We start from the raw sequence: 13,117 nt of genomic DNA, 5'->3' as shown, positions 1-13,117 counted from the left end.
TCTTCCCTGCTAACCTAACCGTTATCCCCTCCGCATTATGGCCAGCTAACCTTTCAATACTTCCTCTCCCACCCAGTTATCCTGCCTTCTTCGAACTTTACCTATCGCCTCCCTCTCTTTTCCCCCGATTTGAAAAAAATTCGTCCTTTGTCTTCCTCTCGGTAAATTTCATTTTCTCGATATGCCTCCGTCTATAACTGTCATCAATGTCCAATAATTATTAAAAGTGTCGGCAACCATTTTTTTTCCCGACCTGACTGTACGATACGTCGCAGCTTGCTCGCACCGCGTACGCTCGTTGGTGAAGGGTTTGGCCTTCTACGCGCTCAAAGCGCCTTCGAGCGTTCGTCCACGCTAGATCGTGTTTTTAGTGGACCCCGGTCGAGTGACTCGGCGCAAGCGCAAAATGCCGCGAACGATTGAACAGCGGTACGCCATCAAATTTTGTGTAGGACTGTGCGAGAGAGTATGGAGGACGAGCCCCGCGCTAGACGGCCGTCAACGTCTGGAACCGACGGCAACGTGCAACGTCTGCGTGAAGTGCCCAATTCAGACCGTCGGTTAGGTGTGCACATGATCGCAAATAGTATTGAAATTGATGAGATGACAATGCACACACCGATATCACTGAAAATCTGGCGATGAGAAAGAACTGCGCTTAACTCGTCCCGAAGCCTCCCAGCCACACCTGCTTCAAGGTAACCGACTATCTGACGAATAACGACATCGCGACGATTCCCCAACCCCCATACAGTTCCGACTTGGCGCCAGTAGACTATGCCCTGTTCCCAAAGAAGAAATGCTCCCTCAAAGGACACCGCCATGGGACCCTAAGTGCCCTCAAGTGCAGGCGGGACCTTCCGGATTCCGCCTACCAGGGGGCCCTTCGAGTCGTGGAAAAGCCGCTGGCAAAAGCGTGTCGACGCTCAGAAGATGTACAGTTGAGAATTTTGAGGTGTTGTAGCCTTAAATATATGTCTATTCTCCCGGTACTTCTCATACAAACCTATTAGTTCTTTGCTGGAGAAAATATTTTCTTTAATGCTTCCAGTAATTAGCCCATTCCACTCTAACAATTATGAATTATTTGTGTACCAGCACAATAGCTTAGTTCTTCATTTATTAAAAATTCCATGGCATTCGGCATCCACACTTATTTTTGGTTGTTTTTTAATGATCACAAGATTCTTCATTAATTCATTTCACAACCTTTATTAAGTTGTTTACTTGTCATTAAATTTCAGAATTAACCCTTTCCTAAGCTACCGTTTCACATTAGAACAATGTAAAATAATCCTCATACTCATATCCTGGTATACCGCCGGATATAAAAATTATAGAGAATTTCCATTTGATTTTTCCCATGACCTCAAAATCATATTACGCACCGCAATCGAACTTGAGGAGATGGAAATTAATCTCCCAAGTTTTATCCTTATATTCAAGTAATCCTTGTCATCTTTAGTCCGCATACACGAGCTTACCCGCCGATAACATGTTTTGTTATCATAAGTTTCGACTGATCAGTTCTTGCGCGACAGAATATTTGAAATTTACGAATAAAAATGACTAATTTACGTCATAAACTACAGTTGAAAGACGAATGATCTTCACAATTAATTTCACTACTGAGATCGAAAAGCAAGCCGACCAATTACCCTAACATCAAAATTTGGGAAAATCCTGGAATGGCTGGTTAAGTTAAAATTGGAAGAATTAGTCCTAAACCGCTACGATTGAAAATAAATGGGTTTTCGCCATGAACCAAACACTAACGTGGTCACCAGCTGAGCAAGTAACCAAATTATGACCTCCAGAGAAAACTAAAACCATGTAGGGGTTTCCAGTACTGATTTTGAAAAGGCATTTCATTCCTTGTGGTGACAAATTCTACTTGTATTACAGCCAGTAAATACCCATTGTTTTTGATTGGCCCCCTTAGTTCGAAACTATTTACGCAATGGAATCGTAGCTGTGAAAACCGAAGGTCCTGAAACGATTAAGATATTAACCAAAGGAGCAACCCAGGGTTCCATACTAGGTCCGGCCATTTGAAACAATGGAATGAATGGGTTTTTTTCTGGATCAATCTACCGATTAACTGAGACAAAACCGCCAATGTGCCGATGACACTTCATTTATAACTCTTGCTAATAGCATATGGGAACTAGAAGAAAAAACTAATTGATGCAGGTAAACTCTTTCCTCGTGTTGATTCAGTAAAGTAAAACTAAGTTCACCTCCCCAAAAATTTGTTTTCTCCGGATTGTAAATTCTCTAAAAAGGAATCCAATAGTAAAAATATATGGCATATCCCTCAGAGGGATAAATGAATATAGAAATACTTGTGGATTGTCCTAGATGAACAACTATCGCTCAAGCAGAATGGTGCCCCAAGAGTGAATCAAAGTATGAGAGGTCCTTTTAGATAAGGCATAGACTCTGCCAAACTAACTAAGGCAGCCTGCAGAATTTGCATGCCATTAATTATAGCATTGGCCTGCAGATGTGCTGCTAGGTAAATGGGATGAAAAAGTGAAGGAACGATGTTTTCTTGCCCTAGTCAGGCCCCACCTAGAGTATGCTGCCAGTATATGGGATCCTCAAGAGATAAATTTGATTTTGGAATTGGATCGAGTTCAGTGGAGGGGGGCTGGATTTGTCAAAAATTGCTATGACCAACGCAGTAGCCTAACTACCTTGCTAGAAAATTTAGGCTGGGATTCCCTTACACAGCGGTGTTTACAATATAGATCAAACTTATTAAAAACATTTAAAGATGGGTCCTTTTCCGATGACATCAAGAACATAATTCGAACCCCAACGTATTAAGGGCGGAGGGATCATGGATATAAGATTAGAGAGATTGACTGCAAGTTCCTCCACTAGTCGGCTTGACATAATAAATATTAACCTACAAGATAGCAACTGCGCATGGTTATACTAGTATATAAATACATTTTTTTTTGCAGGTTCCCCCCACCTTTCCCCATCCATTTGAAAAACCCTAACCCCCTCATCCCTTACCCTTTCCTCCTGGTGCTGCACCCCCCGCCACACACCTTTTTAGTGGCTCGCAGGGTATCGATGTAGATGTAGATATATGCAGGTGAACTTTGGTGGAAATAGCAGAGTAGTCTTAAGGAAAATGTTCAAAGCCCAAAGGACTTGTTTAATACGTGTTACAAAACAGCTTTGCACAGTGCCTGCTCAGCACATTAATTCTGAGTGAATGAAAGACAAACTTAGAAATCCGAAATGGACATGTAGCATAGAATGCCTAGGCTTGGGAAATTGGAATAAACTGAAACAAAATGGAATAATTGCTATGAATATCTGACAGGAGGACTGAAACAAGAGCCTTATAGATAAAAAAAATGCCAAGAAATATTTCCATTAGTCAAGAATCCAGGTTGGATATCAGCATTCCTCTTTCCAGAGAAAGCACATAAGCCCTAACTGGACATGGAAATTTTGCCTAACACTTGAAAAAAGGGAGATAAAAGACTGCAGAGAAGAAGATAATCCAAAATAGGATAATATTCTGCTCAAAATATGACCAAATCAGACAGAATCTAGGCACAATTAACTAGACACACAGAAAATGGACAACATCTAAAATGTCTTTGCTATCGACCCTATGAATGAGCAAAATGAAAAGTACACACTTCAGCTTCCTGAACATGCTGAAATTGCTGCTCTACAAAGAAAACAAGTTACCCACTATCAGTCTCTATTCTGATAATTCAACTGCATCTTTCATAATTTGCTTTTCTTTGCAAATACTGGCCTATTACAGCAGGCTTGCGGACAAAACAGTTCTCATTATCTGTAACCCTTGGTGAATTGGCATTGCTACTAAAAAATATTTAACCTTATCCTTATTCTTTATCTGCGGTTATGAGATGGCCCGGTAGATAGAGCATTCCTTAATGACTGGAAGAACCACAGCCGAATCCCAGATGGCACATCTACATACATGTCTCGTTATTTCATTGTACCAAGTCCAGTTTTTCTGGATGCTTAGGGATACTGTAGGTGGCAAAGGAAATTAACCTCCAGGTTGATTACAGTTGTTTTGCCCCTAGTTTCTCCTCATATAATTATTTGTACGTCAATGATTACATTTGTCTTTAATGCATAGAATGACACCTTTTTTACCACCATAAAGTGTGTAAGCTTCATGAGGCAAATAGGCAACACATACAATAAATGATCAAACATCCTTGAATGTCTGTCAGATTAATCACATGGGAATTGCCAGTTATCCAGGTTTCTGCAAACTGTTGCCTCCAGGATGCCACAGCTGCTAACTGTTGCAGTTACCTCTTACAATTCAGATACATCCACTGCCATATTTTATTCTTCTAAACCATTCTTCATACCCCTCTCCTTCAAACACAATAATAGCTCATTACACTGCTCCTGAAACTATTACGGAGTGTTGGGATCATGAAGGTGTGGTGGTAATTCTACTGGCTTCCCACCCACAGGGCCTGTGTTCAAATCCTGGAGTCGGCAGATATTTTCCAGTGGTATCCTGATCCCTACTAGAGGTGCTTTGTGGAGAGCATTTTGAGTGAGTACGACATCTGTCGGATGGGACGTTAAACTGCAGACCACTTGGTGCCTTCTGACAAGAGTAGGATAACGCTGACGCCAGGTTTCTCTCCATCCTTCCTCCTTTCCCATCCATCCCTTCAAACACCAATGACCGCAGCAGTCTCCTCTAAATAGTCCTATCTATTACCAATACGGAACAATCATTTTCAGCACAAATTTTGAGGTTTTACTCAGTTTACACTATTTCCAAAATATATAAATAATTGATGCTATGCGTTTGCGTCAATCATGATATGGCGACGTACTGAGTCGAGTACTTGCCTCCTGGCATCAGTAACAGGGTTTCAATGCAGAAGGTTTCTGATGGCAACAAAAACGCAATGTGAGATTCTCACAAATATTCTTAATATAATTATTCATCTAAAAAATATTTATTCTTATTATTGAAAATAAAAAGTTTACTGATGACCTTAATACACAAAGCAATATTTTTATTTCCATGAACCACTGAGATAAAGCTTAGGTCTTATTTTCAATCTTCCCACTGCCAATAATAATAATCCTTGTGGCTGTTCTTTGTGACGTATTTTGCTACAGAGCACACCAGGAGGTGTGGCATAGATGTGCCATTGGCGTCATACATATAAGTTAACAAGGTATTGAACCAAGTGTCCCACACAGGAGGAGGATACGGACTGATACTTTATTTTTGGGAAGGATATTAGCCGCAGTAAACTCTGGATGTTCTCATGAAGCAAAAATAATCAAAAATGTGGAATATGGTCATGATATAAACGAATGCAGCATACATGACTTTACTTTTATTTTACAGGCGGTTAATTTGCCTTTTTTTTGGGAAAGGAAAGTATATATTTTCCATTTTTCTAGAATTTTTATGAAAGTGGATTCATAATTTTACAAGAACTCAGAACTATCTGATCAAGTGAACAGCAGAACATATTTTCCTCAGAAAACCAAAACATTCTCATAGCCAGAGAAAAAAAAACAAATGACTGGTGAAGGATGAATTTTAAAAAAGAATTGCTGACACACATTCATATTTGTCAAATGGCACTGATCAAAAGAATCCATTGTAGATGGCTAATGGCTTATTTATTGCACAGCAAAAGTAAGTAGTATTTCGCTTGCCTTAAAGGAAAATATGTAATTCCCAGGGCTAATGAATAGGGGGGGGGATGATAATTGGATTAGTGCATGGATAGCACTAATCCTATTATCACAAATATGTTTAATCAAAAAATTAAATACTATTGACAAATATTGATCTCCCTGGGAAACCATAACCGGCACAGGGAAAGGAACTGGCCCCCCTACCCTGATGTCTGAATTTCACATGCTGTCGGGCTTAGTACTGGGTGAACTCTGCCATTACCTACTAAACGGACCTTCGGTGTAATTCTTCCTTATGAACTAGACATTTAAATTAGTGTACCCCGAGGTTAAAATTTTATAACAGTGATTTTTGAAATATTATACACTGCGATCACATATAATTATATTGGATCAACTATGCGATGTATCTGCTTCATTTATATCACAGTGTTTTCAATTATATTTAAATTTGCTTTTTTTATATTTCTACTGAAATATATGTATGGTGATAAATGGGTAACTGCCTGCTCATGTACAGGGTGCGGAAACGTAACTTTCTTTTTTCAAATTAGGAAACATTTTGAAAAAGGAAGTTATGTTGCCACACCCTGTACAAAACTGTGGCATTGCATGTAACTAATATATAAATTTACTAATACTTACGAATTCTTTGATGCCCTGATGACTGAAGTCATTTGTAATACATAAATTTCTTAGTCTGGCATAAATTAGCAGAATTGTTTTATCAAATACGGAGCAATGCATAGCTATTGACCTAAAACACAACATTCTTCCCTTCTACAGTTGAATCCAAAGTCTTCAAATGACTCAATATGTCAATTATTAAAAGTTAAAGCAGTCGCCAAAATTTGTTTTATGATTACTTATTATTCATGGTTACTTTTGAGGAAAATTGAATTGCTAAATTTCATTCACTAAAACCCACAGCTCTTTATCAAAGGAGTCTCAATTTAGATTAGTAAAATACACATATTACCAAGTCAGGATCAAATTATTTAAGCAAATCTTTGTTCATAAATTGGCACCCCATGAGAATTCACCTGCCTTAAAATTTGCCATTTTATTAATTATAATCACTCAAATGAAAGAGTTTGTCAAGAATTTCACAAAAAAATATACATTAATCAAGAAATACCTGACTTTCACTCAGTGAAAACATCAGAGGCAAATCAAACTATCACATTTTGTAGGGTTTATGATGTTATTTCAATGGTAATTGTGATCAGATTTATAAATGCAAGTGAAGCGTTCATTATTTATTTCCCTATTCTAATGATTACAAAGTTAATTTGTTTTAGTTTTCAACAGCCAATAGTTATAGAATGATTCCAAGAAACAGCAACAAATTAACAATGGACAGAAAACTCTCCTGACTAGCTCCTTAATAATCTACACAAATTGATACCATGCCAGGCCTTCATGCTATTGCTACTGACCTGACTAACTGGATCAGTCAGCTTAGTTAGATGGGTGATTAAAGTAGTCACACATTTACTGTGACACCAATAATCAAAAAATAAATTATTTTTACAAAATATAATGAATACTCATAGAAATCTAAACATTAAAATCCACAGTTATCAACTTGAAATTTAGCTTGATAAGTGATGGTAGAGTTCACCCAACATTAGCCTGCCGGCATATGACATTCACTCATTAGCAGGGTATTAAGGGGGGCCAGTTCCTTTCCCAGAAAGATGTGGTGACTGAAAAATCATACAGCTTGGGTGAAGTTGATGGTGTCTAGGGGCATCACATGAGATCAAGTCAGGGCCCTATGGCCAATAGCCCAGCACTCTACCCAATGGACTACCACATCTCCCTAAATATTCAAAGAGCAAAATAAATATCAGAATCCAATCATTCACTTATTTTGAGCTTTTTTGTAAAATAACCACTCCTTTTTCATACTTTTTTGCTGGTAATGATTTGAGCCTGAAGCTCAGCTTATTAGTCATAAAATGTTGGCCAGAGGATTATCCATGGAAGTTTTTGTTTTAAGTGGAAGTAATGCATAACTCCAACAATACACTTTGTATTTCCATATTAACTATTCATTCAAACACTTTGGGTTTCAAGACATAGCGTCATCTTCAGGTCACCTCCTGTTGATGCTGCCCATTGAAACTTAGCCCTTTCGAATACATATTTAATGCGGAAATAAAAAGTGTATTCTAGGAGGATAGAAAATTTTAACAGTCCAAAAAAACCAGGAATTAGTATGACTTCAAAAAGAAGCTGCCATACTCAGTATTAATTACTCTCTGGGTAATGAGAGTAATTTTATTATCCACCACAGCAGAGGAAAATTCATGAATTGAGCAGATTTTAAGTTTTGATGGAATCCTTTTGCATTCACTTAACGTGGATAAATATTATTTTCATGCAAATTGAATGCATATAAATGAAGAAAAATGAACTTACTAACAATAAAAGAAACCACCACTGTTGACAGATGATGACCAGCTGCCTAGTGTCCACCACCACCAACCACCAAACATGCTGACCACGCACCTGCTACGCGCAAAAAATATATCATTAATATTGCTCACAACATTACAACTAAATTGATACGAAGGTGATAAAAAACAAGAAGAGAAATACACCATCAAACAACAAATTTGAAATTCAAATCCTTAATACTAATTTTTCAGTCATACATAAAATACAAGCATTCCATGTGACCTCATTCAAGATTTACCATAGACAGTTTGCCTTCTCTTGGTCTATCTAAGAAACTCATTGCTGCAATTAACTACAATAATACTAACTTCAGCTGCAGTTCAATTAGCAAAAAGATTTATGCTGGGCTCGTAATTGAGAAGAAAGAAGGGGAAAATGCATGGAACACTAACAAAATCCAATTCAAAAGGAAACAATATGGTTCTCTCCTCCTTTGCAATGCCCAGCCTTTCATTGCTTGTTCTCCTTTCCAGCTATGTCACCTCCTTCACACCCACATTTCAACAGATTCCACAATCAACACATCTAGTTTTATCTCTCGCTACATATTCTCTAATTTTCCTGTCCCCACATTGTCCTAATTTTTCAATTTCCTATTCTAACTGTTTCGGTCTTCTTCATTGTAAGGAGAACAATTTCACCATGCAAAGAAGCTTTCACGAAGAGGAGCGAGTTCATGACAGGGATGTTGAGGAAGAATGTTAAGAACAGGCTTGTCAAAACTTCCATATGGAGCATAGTTATGTACGGTGCGGAAACATGCTCATTGAAGCAGAATGATAGACGTTGATTGGAGGCTATATGTCTTTATTTGGGCAAAATTGAGGCCTAATGGTCCCTTCCTCCATGTAACTTAACATTGTTTTATATATATATATATATATATATATGTTATATTAGGTATAAAATTTATAATTACATGCATATATACACATTAATACATATAGACAGACACAAATTCATTATACAAAGATTTGCACATCGAAAAGAAAGGGAAAAAATATATACATACATCCATATATACTTACATATATAAATTACGGATACACCTACACATATACCCAAAGTAGATGACGGTGAAGAAAGAGCACAATTACACAAGGAAAGTCTAAGCAAAGAATGAGGTTTGTGGGAGAAGCTATAGGGAGCATGGCATAGCTCACCTAGTAAAAACCCACACAGGAAAACACCCACGAGGGAAAAGGGGGGGGGGGGTTGAAAAACCATTGAAAACCCTATCAATTAGAGGAAATGGACCGTAAGGAAAACAATTCAGGAGGTACTTGGTATGGTGATGGAGGAGAGAGGATTGTTGGGAGAAATCATAAGAAGACAGGACAAATGGATGAAGAGCATATTGAGCCACAGTGATATGGTGAAGACTGTGATAGAGGGGAGAATGTTAGACAAACGAGGAAAGGGGAGGAATATAATAGGGATTTAGGACGGGATGAATGGAGGAAGAAAGCATACAGAGATGAAGAAGGGCTTCATTGTAGAGTAGGAGGTACTTCGACCATTTTGGTCCAAAACCAAGTTGGATGATTTCGGAATTAATAAATTTTTAATTTTCCCACCAACTTGTTGTAACCAGGAGTCTCTAAAGCATGACTAAACTTAGACCCAGGGGTAATAAAGGCAGTTGAATACTCTATCCACTAAGCTATACAGACAAGAAAGTAACTAATGCCATTCAAATATTACCCTATGCCAATGCATGCTTTGTGTGGAAATGTGCATTTGGGATGGAATTATTTCTCAATGATGGTGAATGCATAAGTGACTAAATTAAGTAATCAATTTATTATTGGGTGCCCATTTAGAATAAACATGTATTTAAAAATCCCTAGTCATGCAAATGAGTATGGCTCAATAACATATAATTTAGAGCAGAATGATTTTTCACAAAACAGGAGAGCAGAAGGTACTCGATACGGACTTGGAATTGTTGTTCCTCGGCAAAGATTAAGTTTTGAAGACACAACCTCAATGAAGGCCAATATTTTTGAAAACAGGAATAGGGAATTACCTAAGTTGTGATGTCAGAACATCAGCATTATTGAGAAATGAATTTGGAGACCTTAATACACCTGCTTGTGCAAGAGTCTTGCAGCTCATAAGTACCAAAATATGTTTGGTCAGGGAAGAAATATCAACGTCACTTTTGGTAAAAGAAGGATGGGGCGTCACAGACTAGTATGTTATACTTTCAATCACAAACCAGAGAGTCCCAGGTTCAAGTCTAGTTGATTCCTTTAGATATTCGGTTTTGCCCGGGGTTTGTCATTTCCTACTAATAAGAACTTTCTAGGGGGGACACCGGCAGCAAAGGGAAAGAGAAGCACCTCAACAGAATGCATGAATTCCATGTGGCATTGCTCTTAGTGGCTGGTTACCTCTCTCCTCAACAATCCAAAAATAACCTGGGACCAATTCTCAAACCCACAAGACAGTTTACAAAGGCTAGTAATTTGCACACCCAGTCTGCTGATACTAATAACCAGTGCAACACTTTTTACAGCCTCCAATGCACACTTTGAGAGCATCTTAAAGTTTCATATTATTTTGAGGACTGTTTCCAGAGGAATTGTGAATATACTTGTAGCTCTGAGAAAGAGGCCCCTGGTTGAATACCGATACATATGTACATGGAGATCAGTTTGCCACGCATACGCACATGTATCCAGCGTACAGACCATCTAATTAGAAATATACATAGAAGTGTATCTGGTGGACTAATAAAATATTTTAAAAAGGGGGATTGGATAATATGATACGCGTGATCATATTTCAGCCTTCTTTGCGGGTCAAAGCGGAATAAAATAAAGAAAATTGAATGGTATTCACAAAAACATGATCAAGTCATACTTCTTAATATTTTCTCCACATTCAACTTATCCAAAGGCCCCATTCATATTTAAAAGTCCCTTCAATTTCTGGATGGCATTTTGTGACAGAGGTTCCCAGATTAAGAAAATTGGCATTATATTTTATGATTTATTTTGATAATTTAATAGGTGTAAAGAATTGTTACCGAATAAATGGCACTTCAGTGGCATTTTCATACCCACATTATTTAATTACTGATTACAATAATATATGAGAAAAATGATAAGATTAGTATAATAAATATAAGTATATATAAATAGATAAGTATTTGAAAGAAAAAGCCAAAAGAAAACATTTTTTACATTTAGTGTCAATCATGTTAAGACCTGTTTCTTGAAATCTGTTTTCACTGGCAACAATACATTGTACTAAAACCAAGGATTGGATTTTTGATAGGTGTGTGTACAGCACACCAAAGACTTGAGTCCTGATCTGGTATCGGTAAGTCACACTTCCGAATGCAGGGAGGGGTTACTTTCCTGACTTTGCTTCTAGTTCTACAGGAAGAACTGATACCCCCAAGTCCATACAACTTGGACAAAGCTGAGGATGCCCGGGGACATCACCCATAAACAAAACTGGAACCTCTAGCCACTAACTTCATTGCTCTATCCAGGGGAATACCACCGGTCTTATGTACTACATTTATTAGCTATCTCAATGGACCTTCTCGGCTCGGCATCTTAACCAGCTGCTCGAATAGCCAATCCACATGTGGAGGCTGCTAAATATGTAAAAGAACAATACACAAAAAAATTCCATTCCCTTCTTACACCTTTAACATTCAAGTCTATTTACATTAGGTAAATGGAAAAATTAAACTGAAACACATTAAAACAAATATTTTTGTGATTCTAATGGTAGTTGTTTGACACTTAAGCATTTTTTCGTCGAGAGTGAGATACATTGGGGCAAAAAAGGTACATTAGAATTATGCAGTAGGGAATGTTCATTCAATTACTTGCTGCGTTATCCGATGACAAATGGAAATCTTTTCGCCTACTAAACACCATACCCCATAGCTTTACATTCGTTGGAAGCGTCATTAATTTTAAATATGTAGAAAAAATGTGACCGATTTTAAAGTATTGCTCGTTCTTCCTTCAAGACTAAACTACGAAAAGTCATAAATCTTCTAATTCATAACCATACATAATCATGGCATTAAAAAAAAATAATTGCTTTCACTTTTTGCAGCTAAATAGGAAAACTTTCAACCGTATATTTAATAGTTGAACGATTATTCATGAAGCAGAATAAATTCTATTAATCTGACAACAAGAATTTAGTAATTTCTCTTCTAACGCCAATCACTTGCTGATAATTTCGGGACGGTTTGGAGGGGAATACACCGAAGAATCTATCCTATACTGCAATAAATCACTCTGTTGAACCAACCCATCAGCACCTTAACTTAAGGAATACTTCAGCTGAGAAATAAAAGTAAAATAAAATATGAAACGAAGGGTAACCACACTTCTTGTGGGAATGGAAGACTAAAACCTAAATAATATTCCATATTAAGTAATTGTATCCATTGTATTGGCAGAAACCTACAAATTTATCTTAAACTGTACGCCAAAATTAATCTTATCTAGTTTCAGATTTTCTTTATACACTCAGCTATTTTTTATTGTTCATCTAGGAAAACATTCCTCTTTTAAGAGTGGTGCCTAATTATTCAAATTAGGATGCTTGACCTTCACTGTTGATAGGACACAAGAATTACTACAACTTGTATCACATTCACAAATAAATAAATATACATATATACCGTCCTTTTATCACATTCACGTATCATTTACCATAACAGACTTCTATTTTCTCAGGATTAAGCGAGTTTCGAAGAAATAATGCGAACTATGTGACCCTTAAATAAAGAGCTAACATTAAAAAAAACCCTATTGTGAAAAATCAAACTTACCGCAGAATGACATATTCCTTTCGAATAATAACAATAGAAATATCATTACGTATCCCGTACTTCGAACTTATCCACCTCCGTCCACCGACAGAGGTCACAAAGCTCTGTTGTGCACTATGGCGACTAACAACATTAGTCAAGAAG

At 37.4% G+C, this 13,117-nt stretch overlaps 1 protein-coding gene across 1 annotated transcript in view; it reads right to left on the bottom strand.

The window, feature by feature from the left end:
* The window catches only part of Ntan1 (N-terminal amidohydrolase 1), a 37,378-nt gene extending 24,312 nt beyond the window's left edge, over positions 1-13,066 (bottom strand). The window contains exons 1-2 of the mRNA XM_071594704.1: positions 12,974-13,066; positions 8,122-8,211 (exon numbers count right to left, since the gene is read on the bottom strand). The gene's annotated coding sequence lies outside the window, so the exon portion shown is untranslated. The remainder of the gene's footprint in view (positions 1-8,121; positions 8,212-12,973) is intronic.
* Between the last annotated feature and the right edge of the window lie 51 nt (positions 13,067-13,117).

The sequence above is a fragment of the Hetaerina americana genome, unplaced genomic scaffold (genome assembly GCF_022747635.1).
Source record: "Hetaerina americana unplaced genomic scaffold, ioHetAmer1.1.p SCAF_1, whole genome shotgun sequence".
Lineage (NCBI taxonomy): Eukaryota > Metazoa > Arthropoda > Insecta > Odonata > Calopterygidae > Hetaerina > Hetaerina americana.
Note: the sequence above shows the minus strand (reverse complement) of the source record. Positions and strands in the feature narration are given on the sequence as shown.